Consider the following 12,231-nt stretch of genomic DNA (forward strand, 5'->3'; position numbering starts at 1 on the left):
ACCCACGCCCTCCACCTCCTCCAAGACTTCCGTTTCCCCGGCCCCCAACGCCTCATCTTCACCATGGATATCCAATCCCTCTACACCTCCATCCGCCATGACCAGGGCCTCCAAGCCCTCCGTTTTTTCCTCTCCAGATGTCCCCAACAGTACCCTTCCACCGACACTCTCATTCGTTTGGCCGAACTGGTCCTCACCCTTAACAATTTCTCCTTTGAATCCTCCCACTTCCTCCAGACCAAAGGGGTAGCCATGGGCACACGTATGGGCCCCAGCTATGCCTGTCTCTTTGTTGGCTACGTAGAACAGTTGATCTTCCGTAATTATACCGGCACCACTCCCCACCTCTTCCTCCGCTACACTGATGACTGCATTGGCGCCACCTCGTGCTCCCGCGAGGAGGTTGAGCAATTCATCAACTTCGACAACACATTCCACTTAAATTTACCTGGACCATCTCTGACACCTCCCTCCCCTTCCAGGACCTCTCCATCTCCATTAGTGACGACCGACTTGACACTGACATTTTTTACAAAGCCACCGACTCCCACAGCTACCTGGATTACACCTCTTCCCACCCTATCTCTTGCAAAAATGCCATCGCGTATTCCCAATTCCTCCGTCTCCGCCGGATCTGCTCCCAGGAGGACCAGTTCCACCACAGAACACGCCAGATGGCCTCCTTCTTTAGAGACCGCAATTTCCCTTCCTACGTGGTTAAAGATGCCCTCCAACGCATCATGTCCACATCCTGCACTTCCGCCCTCAGACCCCACCCTTCCAACCGTAACAAGGACAGAACGCCCCTGGTGCTCACCTTCCACCCTACCAACCTTCGCATAAACCAAATCATCCGCCGACATTTCCGCCACCTCCAAAAAGACCCCACCACCAGGGATATATTTCCCTCCCCACCCCTTTCCGCCTTCCGCAAAGACTGTTCCCTCCGTGACTACCTGGTCAGGTCCACGCCCCCCCTACGACCCACCCTCCCATCCTGGCACTTTCCCCTGCCACCGCAGGAACTGTAAAACCTGTGCCCACACCTCCTCCCTCACCTCTATCCAAGGCCCTAAAGGAGCCTTCCACATCCATCAAAGTTTTACCTGCACATCCACTAATATCATTTATTGTATCCTTTGCTCCCGATGCGGTCTCCTCTACATTGGGGAGACTGGGCGCCTCCTAGCAGAGCGCTTTAGGGAACATCTCCAAGACACCAGCACCAATCAACCAAACCACCCCGTGGCCCAACATTTCAACTCCCCCTCCCACTCTACCGAGGACATGGAGGTCCTGAGCCTCCTTCACCGCTGCTCCCTCACCACCAGACGCCTGGAGGAAGAACGCCTCATCTTCCATCTCGGAACACTTCAACCACAGGGACTTCAATGTGGACTTCAGCTCCTCATTTCCCCTTCCCCCACCTCATCCTAGTTTCAAACTCCCAGCTCCGCACTGTCCCCTTGACTTGTCCGGACTTGTCCGACCTGCCTAGCTCCTTTTCCACCTATCCACTCCACCCTCTCCTCCCTGACCTACCACCTTCATCTCCTCCCCCACTCACCTATTGTACTCTATGCTACTTTCTCTCCACCCCCACCCTCCTCTAGTTTATCTCTCCACGCTTCAGGCTCTCTGCCTTTATTCCTGATGAAGGGCCTTTGCCCGAAACGTCGATTTTGCTGCTTGTTGGATGCTGCCTGAACTGCTGTGCTCTTCCAGCACCACTGATCCAGAATCTGGTTTCCAGCATCTGCAGTCATTGTTTTTACTTCAACACACAATCCTGCTCCCATACCCACTTGGCTGTCCTTGGCCTGCTGCAATGTTCCAGTGAAGCTCAACGCAAACTGGAGGAACAGTATCTCATCTTCCGACTAGGCATGTTACAGCCTGCCGGTCTCAACATTGAATTCAACAACTTCAGATAATTTTATTTCATTTATTTTATTTATTTTTTTAATATATTTTTTTCACTGTTCTGTACCTCTTATTTCTTGATTGTCTCTCTTTCTTTCATTCCCCACTCTGTCATCACCTTTTCTCTCCTCTTCCCCCTTTGCTACCCTTCTCCCCTGTTTTCCATTTTGCCTCTGCTTCACCCCTCCCCCCCAACACCCACATATTTTGTCACAAAGCACTGGCTTCAGCCTTGGTCATTCACAGCTCCTAATCTCTCTATAATCTTTCTATGCACTGTCATTATAATCTCTAAATTGCTACCTTTGCTTCTGGAGCCATGACTCACCTTCTCTCAGCCTAGTATAAATACCTCTCTATTTCTCCCCTTTTTTTAGCTTTGGCCAGGGTTGGAGGATCTGAGCTACAGGGAGAGGCTGAACAGGCTGGGGCTGTTTTCCCTGGAGCATCGGAGGCTGAGGGGTGACCTTATAGAGGTTTACAAAATTATGAGGGGTATGGATAGGATAAATAGGCAAAGTCTTTTCCCTGGATCAGGGAGTCCAGAACTAGAGGGCATAGGTTTTGGGTGAGAGGGGAAAGATATAAAAGAGACCTAAGAGGCAACGTTTTCACGCAGAGGGTGGTACGTGTATGGAATGAGCTGCCAGAGGATGTGGTGGAGGCTGGTACTATTGCAACATTTAAGAGGCATTTGGATGGGTATATGAATAGGAAGGGTTTGGAGGGATATGGGCTGGATGCTGGCAGGTGGGACTAGATTGGGTTGGGATATCTGGTCGGCATGGACGGGTTGGACCGAAGGGTCTGTTTCCATGCTGTACATCTCTATGACTCTGACTCTATGATTCTATGACTCTATGACAAAGGCTCAGTTAGACTCGAAATGTCAGCTCTTTTCTCTCCTTACAGATGCTGCCAGACCTGCTGAGATTTTCTAGCATTTTCTCTTTTGGTTACTGAAGTAGCATCATCTACACCACTTACTGCCTTAAGACTCTTACTGCCGTTTGCCTTTGATTCCATTGGCCTGGACACCACTGCCACCATATTGTAGTCTGAGGTCTACATTCTTGCGAGTGAGCAGCACAGACTTTATGGATACACAACACCAACTCCTTCTTCATACCGGCATGCCCCAGAATACCAACAAAGCCCTCCCTAATCTTGCCATCATTCATGTCCTTGTCCTTGGTGAATACCAATACAAAGCACTCATTAAGGATCTCACCCACTTACTTTGGTAACTTGCTTCCTGCTTGGAATGCATTTCAGGTCCACCTGAAATTTCTCTCTTCACAGAGAAAAGGTTTTCTCTGGACCTACTGAGTTTCTTCAAAATGTTCGGCTTTCACTAACAAGCGTAGGATACTTTTTGGTGTAAATAAGGACTTCAATTAAGGAAAATATGAAAATAAGGAAACTATGCCAGATCATTAGAAAACATTGGACTAAACTTTATGCTTTAGATAATTCTTAGCACCACATTTTATGAAGGATATCAAAGCCTTAAGACATTGTGCAGAGAAGGTTACTCAGGAAGATATCAGGATTAGGGCCTCAGATATATGTTGAGATTAAAGAAATGACAAAATGTTTTCCATGAAGCATTAAAGCTGGTAACTAATGAGATAGAGTTTGATTGAACAATTAGGTAAAGTCAATTTCCTCTGACAAGAGAGAATTTAAATAATTGGCAAAATAACAGGAAGGACAATATGGAGAATTTTTTTTTTCTCAAACACAGAGCTTTGTTAATATTTAAAACATATTTGTTGATTGTCTGTTGGAAATTCCTTGTGAAGTTTTTAAAGGCAAGTGACGAGGATGTATTAGAGGGGCCAAAAATGCAAGGTTGGGAATTTTTCTGTATTCATTCACAGGATCTGGGCATCACTGGATTTTTATTGCCAATTCCTAATTGCCTAGAGGGCAGTTAAGAGTCAATCACATTTCTTTGGGCCTGGGGTCACCAGTCCAGGTAAGGACAGCAGTTTTCTGCCCTAAAGGATATTAGTGAACCAAATGGCTTTTACCTAACAGTAACAGTTTCATGGTCTTCATTGGACTCTTAATTTCAGATTTGTTCTTCAAATTCCACCATCTGCCATGGCAAGAACATCAGGTCCTCAGAACATTACCTGGATCTCAAATAGACAGTCTTGTGATGATATCACAATGTTGTCTCCCCTAAGTGGCAACGAGAAGTGATGGATACATCACTCCATGCTCTCCCACCCAATTTTTCACTGTTCTCACCCAGACGTCACAACATGTTTCCTGAGACCCCTGTAAGATACCACCATAAAGTCAAAGTCAAGCTCTAAGCATTTCTCTGGTATGTATAACTCTCATAAAATTCAGTCCAGAACTGAAGAAGGCTCACTAGACCAAAAATGTTAACTCTGCTTTCTCTCCACAGATGTGCCAGACCTGCTGAACTTTTCCAGCAATTTTGTTTTGCTAATGCTCTGAGAATATAGGTTCAAGTCCCACAATCTCAATTGATGGAATCTAAATGCAATTACTAAATCTGGAATTGAAATCTAGTTTCTTTAATGATGTCCATCCACTATTGTGAAAACCCATCTAGGTTTTAGGGTAGGAATTTTAGGATCCATAGAATCCCTATAGTGTGTAAGCAGGCCATTTGGCCCACCAAGTCCATACTAACCACCCGAACAACATCTCACCCAGACCCAACCCATGTCTGTAACCCTGTATTACCCATGCCTAATCCAACTAGCCAGCACACCCCTGGGCAATTTAGCATGGTCAATTCACCTAACCTGCACATCTTTGGACCATGGGAGGAAACCAGAGCACCCAGAGGAAATCCACGTGGACACAGAGAGAATGGGAAAGCTTCATGCAGACAGTTGCGTGAGGGTGGAATTGAACTCAGGTGTCTGGTGCTGTGAGGCAGCAATGCTAACCACTCAGCATCTTGACCTGGTTTGGCTTACATGTGATTCCAGATCCACAGCAATATGAATGAATTCTAAGTAGTCTCTAAAAATTGTCTATCAAGTCACTTGAATATTCTTAAGGATTGATAAAAAAAAGACACCCACAACTTATGGAATATGTTTGAAATGTATAAGATGTGTGACTCCATGTCCCAGTTTTCATGTCATAAATCTTAGCATTGAAGCCACTAATTAAGTGGCATTTTCAACTGTTTTCATGGTTTTGTAAGCCACATCAGCTGCTTACTTACACTTATTTATAAAGTACCTTCCCATTGTAGCTAACTAGACATTGGCATATCATACACGTATTAGTGTAATTTTCAATAAACTCATTATGTCTTCTAATTGAGAACCTATTTTGCTATTAACTGGACATATCGCCAAGGAAGTAAGTGAAAAACAAGATAAGGAAGAAATATAAACAAAAAAAGAATAATTCAAAAAAGTACAAGAATAAAAGGCAACTATAGGTTTACACACAGTTTAGAGTATATTATGAGAGACAATTAAGCTAGAATATATTACACATTATAGCCATTGCATTTTAAATGTGTTATAATAGGATTACATCTCTTATAATACCTTATAAATATGGAATGAGTTTATGTAATCTCATTCAGACTTAGTACACTTTGCATAATTGCATGCAGGGAAATGTTGTTAGCTACATCAAATAATCGTATAGCATACTTCAGCATATCTCCTACATTAGCCCAAAGTTTGGGAACATTTGAAATTTAGAAACATTATCTTGGTGTATATATTCATTCCTGGTCTTGTCCCACAATATCTCAGTAGTCTACACTCTTTCTGTCTTTTCCAATTCTTTCTTTCTGATTCCCATCTTTGCCTCGCTCTTTTATTTCGCTTTCTTATATATGATTTGGCATTAGCTTAATTCCTCATTCTTACTAGTCTGGCTGCTGCATCAAGTATGGGGGCAGCGGTGAAGTGAGAAACAGCTTTAACACGAGGGGAATCTGTTGGTAGAGGTGTTGCATTTGCACATGATTTCTGCATATCATGATTAATTAACATGAAACAGTGCAAGGACAGCCCACACAAATCTAATGAAACTCCATATTTAAAAGATACTGCATAGATGACCATTGAAGGACTGGGCAAATGCAGAACAGAGGAAGTAATCAAAATGAAAAAAAGGCCCAACACAGGAAAACACCATAACTGGTTTACACTCATTGGTGTAAAAATAGATAATTAGTACATTAGAAGGCAAATAACAAATTGGCTTAGAGAAACAATGTGGTATGTCGTAAAGGCTTCACACAACAGGACAAAGCTAATTTCAGAATAATGTCTCATGTTAAACAGCTACACAAGACAAGGCATTCTGCATCTGCAGGACTCCAAGTAAGTTATCCTTCCCTTCCATTCTCTGTATAAATTTATATTCATTAGAGCTCGTTGTTGCTTATTCACAAGAGGGTCAGACCTCTTGTTGGGAGAGCATTTCAGTGATAGTGATCACAGCTTCCTGATTGTTGCGATAGTCATGGAGAGGGATAGGAGCAGACGGTATGGCAAAGTATTAAATTAGGGGAGGGGGAATTACAATGCTATTAGACAGGCTAGGGAGCCTAAATTGGGAACTGATGTTCTGAGGGAAATGCACAACAGAAATGTAGAGGATGTTTAGGGAGCACTTGCTGCGAGTGCTGAATAGGTTTGTCCCACTGAGGTAAGGAAGGGATGGTAGGGTGAAGGAACTTTGGATGACAGAGATGTGGAACATCTAGTCAAGAGAAAGAAGGTTGAGGAGGCAAGGATCAGGCAGGGCTCTGGAGGGTTACAAGGCAGCCAGGAAAGAACTGAAGAATGGACTTAAGAGAGCTAGAATTGGGCATGAAAAAGCTTTAGCAGGTAGGATTAAGGAAAACCCCAAGACATCCTACAGTTATGTGAGGAACAAGAGGATGGCCAGAGTGAGAGTAGGGCTGATCAGGGATAGCATAAGGAACTTGTGCCTGGAGTCGGAGGAGGTAGGGGAGGTCCTTAATGAATACTTTGCTTCAACATTCAATATTGAGAGGAGCCTTGACATTTAAGAGAACTGTGTGAAACAGACTGTTATGCTCAAACAGGTTGATGTTAAGAAGAAGGATGTGCTGAAAATGTTGACAATCATAAGGATAGGTAAGCCCCCTGGGCCAGACGGGAGAGACCCAAGGTTTTACGGGAAGCAAAAGAAGAGATTGCTGTGCCTTTCGCCATGATGTTTGAGTTCTCACTTGTCCACTGGAGTAGTGCCAGATGATTGGAACATAGAACATTCCAGCGCAGTATATGCCCTCAGTCCTCAATGCTGCGCCGAGCTGTGGAACCAATCTGAAGCCCATCTAACCTACACTATTCCATTCTCACCCATATGCCTATCCAATGACCATTTAAATGCCCGCAAAGTTGGTGAGTCCACTACTATTGCAGGCAGTGCGTTCCACGCCCTTACTACTCTCTGAGTAAAGAAACTACCTCTGACATCTGACTTATACCTATCACCCCTCAATTTAAAGCCATGTCCCCTCGTGCTAGCCATCGCCATCCGAGGAAAAAGGCTCTCACTGTCCAATCTATCTAACCCTCTGATTATCTTATATGTCTCAATTCAGACGCCTCTCAACCTTCTTCCCTCTAATAAAAACAGCATCAAGTCCCTCAGCTTTTCCTAGTAAAACCTTCCCTTCATATCAGGCAGCATCCTAGTAAATCTCCTCTGAACCCTTTCCAAAGCTTCCACACCCTTCCTATTAACTGGTCTCTGGATTAATAGTCCAGCAATAGTATAGCTAAGCTATTACTTCCCCTGCAATGGCGCCCAGTTGCCAAATAGCTTGTTGGCGCCCCAATGTGTAACCCAACAAAGGAAGAATAGATATTGAAAGAACTGTACCCAATGTGAAATCACACTACAAGAGACACAAGGAGAAGATGGGGAAGATATTAAAAATACCCTTCAACAAAGACTGTCCTGGTTTCCTGCATGTGTTCTGGTCAACGTGCTGGGACATTGCTACCGAGTGATTAAAAGTATGCTAATGTTCTCTCCACGTTTGCATCCTCAATGAAACATGTTGATAAAGTGAAAAAATGAAATAAATGAAAAAGATGGATTATTGTTTTGAGATGGCTAATAGAATGGTGGCACGTGCTACAGAACAATTGTTCAGAAGTCTCTCCTGATGCTATGAGAAGATATTGTCATCAAGTCAACAATCCTCTCACCTCACTTCATAGCTAACATTCATTTTCAATCTCTCACAAATTTTAAGCAAAACTCATGTTATGCTATGCCCAGCTGAATGGCTATTATGGTGTCAATGTTCCTTCAGGCAGCATTGGTGTGCATTAGATTTTTTCCAGTGAATACAATACCTGTGTAAACTAAGCCACAGAATGTTGAGCTCAGCAATTAAAATATCTATTACTTTGGATCTTCCATTAGCAAAGCAATCTCTTAGAATTGAAAGAGCTTATTCAGTCATTGAACTGAATTGAATTGAATTGAATTGAATTGAATTTATTGTCACGTGTACCGAGGCACAGTGAAAAGCTTTGTCTTGCGAGCAGTACGGGCAGATCACAGAGTTAAGTAGCATAGACAGTAAATAATAGATAAACAGCGGCAAAAACAAAAACACAGGTACAGGCAAATGTTAAGAGTTTGTGAGTCCATTCAGTATTCTAACAACAGTAGGGTAGAAACTGTTTCAACACCAGCTAGTGCGTGTGTTCAGGCTTCTGTACCTTCTCCCCGATGATAGAGGTTGTAGAAAAACACTGCCAGGGTGGGATGGATCTTTAAGAATGCTGGCAGCCCTTCCTTTTCAGTGGGCCTGGTAGATAGATTCTATAGATGGGAGGTTGGTTTTTGTGATTGTTCGGGCTGAGTTCATTACTCTCTGTAACTGTCTCTGAGCTTGAATGGTACAGTTGCCATACCAGTAGATACATCCAGACATCATTGCCACCAATTTGTAACTTACTCTCAACCAGGTGACAGGGCAGGTGTTGGTGGTCAGGGCCAGTTAAAGGCAGCTGGTTAAAATACTGCTGTTGCCTGCACTTTCCTGTTACTGGGATGAAAATTTGAAACTTCTTTTTGGAAAATTAATTAAACTTAATTGGTTGTCCTGAAGGGAAACAAATACAACACTAGGAAGGTTATTTTTCAATTATACAATGCACTGGGGGGAACTGTTCTGGAGCACAGTACAGATTATTGGTCACTTTATTTCAGGACTGATGTGTTAGAAACAATTCAGAGATGGTTTACCAGACTAACACCTGGAATGGGTGGGTTGTCTTTAGAGGCAGGGTTCGACAGGTTTGGTTTGCATCCACTGGAGTTTAGAAGAGTTGGGGGCAATTTGATTGAAACACAAAATCCTGAAGGGTATTGACAGGGTAGACTTAAAAAGGACATTTTCTCTTATGGGAGAATTTAGAACTGGGGACCACTGTTTAAAAATTAAGACTTGGACATTTAAAACAGGGTTTAGGCAAAAATATTTATCTCAGAGGGTTTGGAACTCACTTCTTGTAACAATGATGGAAGCAGAATCCTTGAGTGTTTTTAAGGCAGTGTTGGAGAAATTCTTGTTAAAAGCAAGGTGGTGAAAGGTTATCAGATGGGTGGGAATGTGAATTTCAGGGGACAGTCACGTCAGCCATGACTGTGTTGAATGGCGAGACAGGGTCCAGGGCTGAATGGCCTGCACCTGCTTCTGATTTGTAATGTCCATATTTATGTTCTATATATTCGAAAGTGTAGCTCTCCCACAGTATTACAGTGGAGTGATTGATTGCTGCTATCAGGTACTGAAGTAGATTAGAAACATGGAAGGAAATACTCAAAGTGGGCAGAATTTGTCACCCTTATGTAAAAAGGCTGGGGGGGTGGGAGGTTGATAAAATAGCAGCGGGAGACATCAGAAGAGGATCCCAGTGTTTTCCTGCTGGCACAACAGTCCCGCAGCAGATTACACCCAAAACTTCAACTTCTCCACCTCTTGCTGCTGCCTGACTTGCTGTGTTCTTCCAACCTCGTGCCTGTCTATTTTGGATTCCAGCAACTGCAGTTTTTTCTTGTCTCTGGCACAGTAGACACAGCAGACATGCAGACTAAGTGCCCAATTAAGGGGCATTTCCTAGCTGGAAATTTTGCCAGGGTTGGGAAGGGTCACCATTGCCCTGGGAGGTGTAAGGTAGACCCAAACAACCTTTGAATTGATTTCCTAGGTAAAGGAGATCCTTTTCTTTATGATCACATCCTGGTCTGCAATGGAGCTGTTCCCAGCACTAATACCCCCCTGCATGACTATGGCAAGTTTCTGGGCTGGACAAAAGCTTACCTCACCTTCAGGAATGCTTTTTTAGGTAGGCACTCCCATGTTTTAATCTACAGAACCAGAAGCCACTGGCTGTAATGGTAGCACGGCTAAAGTGGCAGGTCTTTCTCCCAATAGACCTAGGGGTGTACCATCCTCCACTGATGGCAGTGATGGTGGCTGAATGATAATGAGCTGTTGAAATTGAAATGCCATTCGAAGGATATCCCTCCTGAAGTTATATCAGGGACAACAGTGTGTCACTGCTTAAGTTATCTTCTTGATAGTGCCAGGCAGTCACTGTAGCCATTATGAAATGAAAAGAGAAATTGCTGGCGAAACGCAACAGGTCTGGCAGCACCACTCTGGAGAAAACAGAGTTAACATATCGAGTTGAGTGACTCTTCATCAGATGCTGCCAGACCTGCTGAGCTTTGTCAGCAATTTCTGCTTTTGTTTCAGATCTCCAGCATTCACAGTTCTTTGTTTCATATTGCTATGGGCATGTGTAAATGTGGCTGAGTGGCCTGAAGTGCTGGGTTTAAGCTCCAGTCTGTATTGAGTTGTGGGTTTGAACCGTGCCACTACCAGATAGTGTACTCCAGACGGTCAACTCAAAAGGGCTTGGCAACATCAAATTGCCTTACCTGGTGGTCTTGTGGTCAGGATTTGGCACTTTCACCGAGGTAGCCTGAGTACAATTTTGGTTGGGGAATGCAAGTTTAAAGACAGTGCGGTGACTCAATGGTTAGCAATGCTGTCTCACAGCAGCAGGAACCTAGCTGTGTAGAGTTTGCACATTCTTCCTTGCATTGATTTCCTCTAGGTGCTCCAGTTCCCTCCCACGGCCCAAAGATGTACAGGTTAGGTGGATTGGGCCTGCTAGATTGCCCACAGTGTCCAGGGATGTGCAGGCTTGGTTGGTTAGCTGTGGGTAATGCAGGGTTACAGGCGTTGAGTAGGCTGCTTTCCAGAGGTCAGTGCAGACTCGATGGGCTGAAGAGCCTGTGGCCACTCTGCAGGGACCCTATGATTCGAAGTCTGTTCTAGGCTGTGCACGTTACCAATGAGACCCGGTTTTGATTGCTGTCATAAACTTTCTTCTTAAACCAGCTTGGACTACTGCCTCGACCTTCCCTGTCAACAACTCTCTGTAATCCAAGATGGAGGATAGGAAAAATTTCTGTCTGTAACAGACTGCTCCTTTTTTGAGGTAATTTAGGTGTTGGAGGTGATTTCCTCAAATTTCGGGAGCAGCAATTACTGCTTTACATGCTGTTGCATTGTTTTGGAACTTTGAAGAAAAACAAGTCAAAACAATGGCACTTTTAAAAGGGAGAGGAACAGACAAAGGCAGAACATGGTGAGGTCAGTGCAGGACAGAGACAGAACCCACACTGCTCCCTGAAACAGCAGCGAACCCATGCAGTTACTGCCTTTGCTGTTTGAATTCATGTATCGCTGGTCATTGGAGTGCATGTGGAAAAAGTAACAAACTGGAATTCACAACTAATCTTGGAGGAACCTGTTTGAGAGAGGTCACAGCACAGAAAAAGATAAGTGAATAGTTTTTAGTGTGGCCTTACAGTAAGTCTGCAGTAGTGAGTAGAGTGGGTTCTTTGTTGATTATATGTTTTATTGAAATATGTCTCTTGATGAAACTTAAAAATATAAGCCATAAGTATTAAGTTAGCTTGGAGCAGTGTTTTGTAGAGGAATAAGACAATGCTATTTTCTGGGTCTGCATACTGAAAGAACCAAAAATGGCCTTCAGTAGAGTGATATGCTCTTCTTGTCGGATGTGGGAGTTTAGGGAGAGTTTACGTGTTACTGAGGATTATATCAGCAATAAATGCTGTTGGTAGTGAATCCTACCGGATTAGGTGGATTGGGTGGAAAGACAGTTAGAGCCAATGAGGAATTTACAAGTGCAAGCGGGTGTGATGGATAGCAGTTATAGGAAGGAAGAAAACTTGCACACAGTCACATAG

At 43.8% G+C, this 12,231-nt stretch overlaps 1 protein-coding gene across 1 annotated transcript in view; it reads left to right on the top strand.

The window, feature by feature from the left end:
* Positions 1-3,837: 3,837 nt before the first annotated feature.
* LOC122555389 (beta-1,3-galactosyltransferase 5-like) overlaps positions 3,838-12,231 on the top strand; it is a 47,965-nt gene continuing 39,571 nt past the window's right edge. The window contains exons 1-2 of the mRNA XM_087992384.1: positions 3,838-3,904; positions 4,005-4,261. The gene's annotated coding sequence lies outside the window, so the exon portion shown is untranslated. The remainder of the gene's footprint in view (positions 3,905-4,004; positions 4,262-12,231) is intronic.

Source organism: Chiloscyllium plagiosum, unplaced genomic scaffold (genome assembly GCF_037043375.1).
Source record: "Chiloscyllium plagiosum isolate Xiang-an unplaced genomic scaffold, Cpla_swu_hap1 HiC_scaffold_12, whole genome shotgun sequence".
NCBI classification, from domain to species: domain Eukaryota; kingdom Metazoa; phylum Chordata; class Chondrichthyes; order Orectolobiformes; family Hemiscylliidae; genus Chiloscyllium; species Chiloscyllium plagiosum.